The sequence below is a fragment of the Primulina tabacum genome, chromosome 9 (assembly GCF_025594145.1).
Source record: "Primulina tabacum isolate GXHZ01 chromosome 9, ASM2559414v2, whole genome shotgun sequence".
In the NCBI taxonomy this organism is placed as follows: domain Eukaryota; kingdom Viridiplantae; phylum Streptophyta; class Magnoliopsida; order Lamiales; family Gesneriaceae; genus Primulina; species Primulina tabacum.
The window spans coordinates 15490744-15498091 of NC_134558.1; the positions used below are offsets into that span (position 1 = coordinate 15490744).

At 32.7% G+C, this 7348-nt stretch overlaps 1 pseudogene; it reads right to left on the reverse strand.

The window, feature by feature from the left end:
* Positions 1–581: 581 nt before the first annotated feature.
* On the reverse strand, positions 582–1847 carry LOC142556940 (uncharacterized; annotated as a pseudogene).
* Between the last annotated feature and the right edge of the window lie 5501 nt (positions 1848–7348).

Genomic DNA, 7348 nt, shown 5'->3' on the forward strand with positions numbered 1-7348 from the left:
GGAATATATGCAAGCACCTCAAGAATTTGTAATCGCATTGCAGCGGCGGCTAGGCATTTGTTGAACCATGTTTCAATCCCCAGAGCTAGGAAGATTACCATAATCAAGTTCAGCAACACAATGACGAATTAACCGAAGTTGAGCTACACACTTGCAGCCACACTAACATAAAGCAGCCAAGATTGATCATGACCTGAAGAAAATGAAGTGACAGAAGTTAGGACCTCATTAATTTTACATATACACGAGTGCACTGCAATGACTAAGTTATAGGGCTTAAGCCAAAAGGGGTTAACTGCATCAAACTTGCTAACAAAGTCGATCACCAAAGATTATTTCATTCCCTGTATTCATCCACTAATCTAGATTTTACCAGGTATTCCAGTCCCCCTCGAACTTTAACCTTTAGGACCTATACCTGTCTCAAAGCAACTCGGCATTATCAAATTTCAACCAAAATAACTCAAACAGATCACCAACAAGAAAAAGAACATAATCCTCAACCAAAAGAACCAAGAAACAATAATTCTAAACATCACCGGTACATAAATTATATCAAACAAAATGTTAAAGCTGGATTATCATAAAACATAAATTATATCAAACAAAATGTTAAAGCTGGATTATCATAAAACAAATAACCAGTCACATTACATTTAGCAACCAAATACAATTACATGATATAGATAGAAATTTGATCCCTCCTCCCAATAAAAATCTAACAACACTCCACAACTTCCAACATATGCTACCTAAAGATCATCATCCATCCTCAAATACTCCCCCATATCGGCATGCCTATGCACCAAAATCCCATAAGGGTCCATCTTCCGACGATCCACCGTGCTCTGACGCATCACCGAATCTCAGCGGCACATCCACATGGAAAACACCACCCCATCATTCACCTGAATATTCTCCGTAATACTCCTCACCCCGCCTTTCAACACACCGTTCCCGTACAGAAAACTCATTTCAGAAGTGGGTTTCAACCAAACCTTGTGCTTTGCATTCGCAGCCAAAAGATTCAAACTTTGGATCGTGACGTGAAAATTCCCCGTTTTCGTGAATTTACCGATCTGGGTTTCAAGGGAGATTACATATTTACGCTTGAAATTGGTGGCACGCTTGACCAGAGATTCTGATACGTAGTACACCAGGTATTTTTGGAGGCGGAAGCAGTAGCGGCCGGGGTTTCAGTCCAGTCCTTCGTGCGATTGATACTCTAAAACGATGTTTTTGAGGTTTCCGCCGACGAACTTGTGAAGTTTGTTGAAGACTCGGGTGGTCCGGGGCTACTGTCAGAACATGAAAAATTAAATACAAAATTTTATTAAAATAAATTCATCGGTACGAGTTGAAAATGATATATAGGCTGGAAACCAATAATCTCCATGTGTGCGAAAGCTACTAAGAAAAAATTTGGTAAAACAATATCACGTATCAGATTCACTTTGATTCTAAGTCTCAGATGGTATTAGAGTCATGGAAATAGTTTGGATAATAATTTAGCACTTTTATTCAAATGAATATTTTTTGTATGAAAGAAACTGTTTGAATGAAGAATATGATTTACCTAAAAATTTAGATTTATTAAATAAATGGACTATTCCTAAGATATAATCTAAAATGATCTATAAGTTAGTAACTTTTGAAAGATTTGGTTTTAAACAAGTAGTTAAAACTACAAAATCATTAGTATCTCTTCATAATAATGAAATTGTTATTAAATTGTTAAATAATAAAGATATCTTGCCTTATATGAAAAATTATAGATTCATGCATATATGTTTAATTCAAATTGCTTTTAGACCTTTAACTTTAGAAGGACTACCAAAAAGCTTCATAACAGCTTTAAGAGATGGTAGAAATTTGAATTGGAAACAATCCCTCGTGGGAATAATTCAATCTAATCTGGCACATGGTCCAGTATATTTTGATGTTTATCCAAATTTATCTTTATCTTTGACTGATATTAATATATTAGATTTTTTAACATTAAATGTTAAAACTCATGGTTATAATTATACTCCTAGTACAGAAGTAATATGTATATGTTATCGTATTTATTATAAACCATTATTTACACTGAATCCTATGTGTAAAAGAATAGATAAAAAATTAAATGAAACCATTCTCATAGAAACTAATTTTAATAGATCTAATATTACAACCCGTAGATCTATAAAATGTGAATAAATTGAATTTCGGGAAAACTGGATAATTGAACAAGTTGTTTCTAGAAATCCTATAATAAATAGAGATTTACAACAAGTTATACAGAATAATGAAGGATTTGTTCAAATACAGTTTAATAATGAACAAAGAAGATTATTGCCATCTTCTATCAATGTTAGATCAAAATCTAGTCATTCTTTTATTTCACCTTTAGATTATATAGCGGATGTTTCTCAAACTTCTAGAGCTTCAACTTTTCAGATAAGAGAAGATGAATTATTCATAAATCAAAACAATATTGTTCATAAAAGTAACTTTCAAAAAGTTAGAGAAACTGATACAGTTTCAGATATGAATTTTAGTATTTAATGGATAGTAAATCAAAAATTGATTTTACTAAAGGATCTCTTGCTAGAGCAAAGATCAATGCAGAATTTTATTTACCCAATTGAGAATCTTTCAGAAATTGGTACTTTAAAAGTTTTTTTGAAGATGAGTTTGATTATATAGTTTCAGAATTTTATAAATGTTGTGAAAACCAGAATAAATTGATTCATTTTATTCCTTGATTTTTTAAAACTTTTATTATCGATTATATTTCTATTCTAGAAGAAATTATAAACTTTCTTCTGGACAGATTCAAAAATCTGTTTATCCTCCTCAACAATCTTTTATTATAGAAAAAATAATAAAATTTTAAATTTTACTGCTTTTTCAAAATTATTTGAGAACGATATGTTACAAATAAATTTCAAATATATTAATTAGATAATTGAAAAAAAAAATTATACAAATTTGTATCTTATGATAATAGGAGAAGAAATAGTTTCTCTTAAGGATCGTATTGATAAAATAATTTTAGCTATTATTCAAATTAAACCAGATGTTCATCTACAGTCTAAAGAAGAAACTAATATTGTTTCTATTGCAACTTCTTCTCTTCAATCCCCTCCAGATATAAAAGATTTTAAATTTAAATCTTCTGTTTATGATATAGAAAAATTATTAGAAGAAAAATTTAAAAATCTTAATTTAAACACTCTTAATGAAGAGTTTGAAGAATTTGATAATACTAAAAATTATTCTGATGAAGAAATTAATAAAATCAAATGGGCAGATAGACCTACCCAAAATAAATATTATTATAATAAACCTACTCCCATGGATGTTCTTATAGAAGAACAAAAATATATATTTGCTAATAGTTATAATGGGAAAAAGTATTTATGAATGGAATATTGATGGTTTTAGTGATAAGCAAATTTATAATACTGCTCATAGAACTCTTATGTATAGTACTGTGTGTAAAACTTCAGGCAATAATGATAAAAATATTGCTAAGATGATTATATTAGGTTTTACTGGTCAACTTAAAGGTTGGTGGGATAATTATTTAAATCAATCTCAAAAAGAAGATATTATAAATTCAATAAAAATTGAGAATAATATTCAATCAGAAAATGTAGTTTATTCATTAATAATGACAATGATTGTACATTTTACTGGTAAATTTACTGATGATAGTGAAAAGATTCGTACTTTATTAAGTAATCTAAAATGTAAAACACTTACTGATTTTAGATGGTATAAAGATACCTTTTTATCTCGTATTTATGAGATACCAGATTGTAATAATAGTTTCTGGAAAGCCAAATTCATAGATGGTTTACCTTTTCTATTTGTTGAAAGAATTAGAAAAGTATTAAGAAAAGATGAAATTAATATTCCATATGAAAATTATATTTATGAAAATTTAATTAATATTTGTATTAAAGAGGGTTTAGCTCTCTGTAATAAATTAAAATTAAATAATCAAATTAAAAGACAGAATTTACTTGAGAAAAAAACAATTAGGTAAATTTTGTGATCAATTTGGTATGGACTTACCTAGTAAAGGTAAGAAGAAAATTAAGGAAAAAGAAGAAAAACTTTATAGAAAGAAAAGACATTTGTCTGATAGACAAAGAGATAAAAAGAATAAAAGAAAAGAAAGCCGTAATTTACGGAAAGCAGATAACTATAAAACCAAAAATAAATTAATAATTTGTAGAAAATATAAAAAGCCAGGACATTATGCTAATCAATGTTGGGCTAAAAATAAAATTAATAATTTAGATATAGATGATAATCTAAAAGAAACATTATTTAAAATAATAAAGGATTCGAATAATAATTCTGTTGAGGATCGAAGTTGAGTTTAGAGGGGGGGGTGAATAAACTCTATTCGTTTTTCCTCTCTTTTGATGAGGTACTAAAATCCTGTTAGAGATAGTAGTTTATCTTGTTGCGTATACCTTCACCTAGATTACAATTATAGGTGCGGAAACAATCTGATGAAGTAAGTGAAAGACAATAATAACAGTAGGCAGTAGTTTTTTATGGAAGTTCGAAGATGAAATCTTCTACGTCTCCCCTTCTCCTGTTTCCAGAAGGTATAACTAAAAGAATTTGGATATTGCAGTACAACTCTTGTACACACCCACTTCAGAAGAACTTACACCTTTGCCTACTGAAACTCTTAGTTACTCGACTCAAAAAGAACGTGATACAAAAGGTTCTGAAAAGACTCTTTTCAGATTACAAGCTCTTCATGATAAAGTATAAGTGTTGTAAAAGATTGTGAAGAGTGTAAGAATCAGTAGCACAAGATGAACTTCAAAAGATCAGATATTTGCTATGAAGCGTGTGCTACTTTTCTTTGTGTTGAACTCAAAGTTATCAAGGAATTTCGAGGTTGTCTCGTTGAATGAAATAGCGTTGATCCTTGAAAAGATATTATGCGTAGAGTTCTCTTTCTGTAAGGGTTTGTTCCATGTATATATAAGCGACTGAGTTCAACGTTTATGATCAGAAGATGTCTTCAGATTTCTGATAGAGCCAGCTTTATTACCAAAAAAAAGGTTCCTGCAGAAAAGCTATAAAACAATCAGTCCTGTTTTATACTAAACTCGGTACAGTGAATTAAATAACTCCGTATAGTATTTAATACTGCAATTAATACTAGTACTTGGTAACTTTAACGGTAACATTTAAAGTAGTCACGTTAGGCAACATCTTCTACTGATTCTGTTTTTCTATCCTTTCTACTGCTTTTGTTTTACTAGACCAGTAGCTTCTGATTTTCTTTTTGTCTACTGTTTTCTTAAAGAGTGCTGCTGGTCTGCTGGTTTTTATTTTCATCGCCACAATTAATTCATGTCTATCAATTTCCCCCTTTGTGGTGATGCCAAAACCTAAACAGTAGGAAAGCGTTAAATAACAGATAATTAGTTAGCAAAAGAATAATATCAATGAAATTAACACAGTAAATTGTCAATCAGTTCCAATGTCCCTGTAAATGACTTCTTCATCTTGAGGATCCTGAAATCTTCTATCTGAAGGTTCAGCTTCTGATTGCTTTAGTTCTGCTTCAGATGGATCTCTTCGTTTTTCTTCCCCCTTTTTGGCATCAGCGGCAATCACATGGGCCATAAGATCATTCATTCTTACAGACAAGTTTTGAATGCCATTGGTTAACATGTCCAGATACGGAGCTTGAGAAGAGATACGATCATTGAGAGTAGTGAGAGATTGAGTTTGAGAATCAATCTTGGCATCCATTACTTCCATGGAGGTGGAAAATGATCGAATGAGATCATCATGCTCGGTGAGTCGATTTAGTATATCAGTTTGAGCAAGCACGATATGACTATAATTTCTAGATACAGCTTGTCTGAAAACAATGGTTTCAGCATGCATTTTCTTCACGGATTCCGCCGTTTTATATATTTGTTTGCTCATTCGTTCTCTGAAGAACTGAGCACCACTAAATTCTGATATGCTTTCACAGGACATCCGCTTGACTAAATCAGACAGGTTATTGAGTTCCTTTTGCAGAACGTCAATCTGAAACTCCAAATTGAATGATTCTGATTCAGGTGAGGGGGTTCGCGCAAGCATGCGTTGCCTCATTTCAGCAGCGCGAGTGTTCGTGAGAGTTTGAACAGGATCAGTGACAATCAGTGCAGTAGAGACTTGATTGGTGGTGAGGGAAGTGGTGTCCATTGTTAGAGTAGGTGCCAGTCGAGCCAAGTGTTGGCCGAGTGTTCACAATGAAACTCTATGTATAAACAGTCTTTATTTTAATAATATTTGAATTTATCAATTTTGGCACTTCTTTATCTGTATACCCATGCTAGTTGCATAGATAAAGACCTTGAATATACAAATACTAGAAAGAATATGAGATGCTCATATGATGAGTATCATGAAACTCATATTTGTAATACTGTATATTCTAAACGGTTCCTAGTCGATTCAGCCGCCACTAAGAAGGATATAGGCCGCTCGAGTTCGAGACTAGTATCTGCGATGTGAGTACCATGTTTCATTGGTAGGGGACATTGTGATGTCCGAACATGCAGATAGGTGCTCCTTGTAGAGTGCACTGAACAACCCTCCATAAAGGACTTTCCAAGTGGTTCTCACTTATCGAGTGGAAAAAGTCCTAGTTTATGGTTGTACACCATTAGTCCTTATGACCCTGGACAACATTGAGACTCTATGTGCTAGAATTACACTTTGACTTGTTTACCGACTCTCATGGGGTCATCAGGTGGCAAGGTTTGGTGTTCTGTCGAAACATATAGGAGTCGATGCATTGTAGTCGGGGATTCACCGCTTACCTACGGATATGGATATCCTATGTGTTTTTCATGTATATGTAGTTTGAAATCTCTGATCAGAGTATGGTGGTAATTATGAAAAGGGTTTCATAGATTACACCATCGATGCAACTACGACATGACACATAGTATCGATTCATTGACAACTCTCGATAAACCAATGGTTGTTGAATCGGTCGGGATATATGAGTTGAAGGGACCGTACTGTACGCTAACCATAATTGAATGGTTCTTGCAGGCACTATCATTTGATACCTAGGGAATCATGTAAGCGATGCTGCTAGGCGTTTAACATGATTGGTTGGGTATTATCAGACTTTGAGTTCTGACGTTCTTGTTATCAAGGAGTTGATAAGTGAGAATGGAGCAATTGGGGTATGCTCATATAAGGACTTGTTTAGTCCGAATCACATGGAGATGTGAACCCACGGCTAGTTGTATCAATGAACCATTGAGGGCCAAACAAGTACTAGCTTTCTAGATCCCGTTGAGAAGTAAAAATAGTT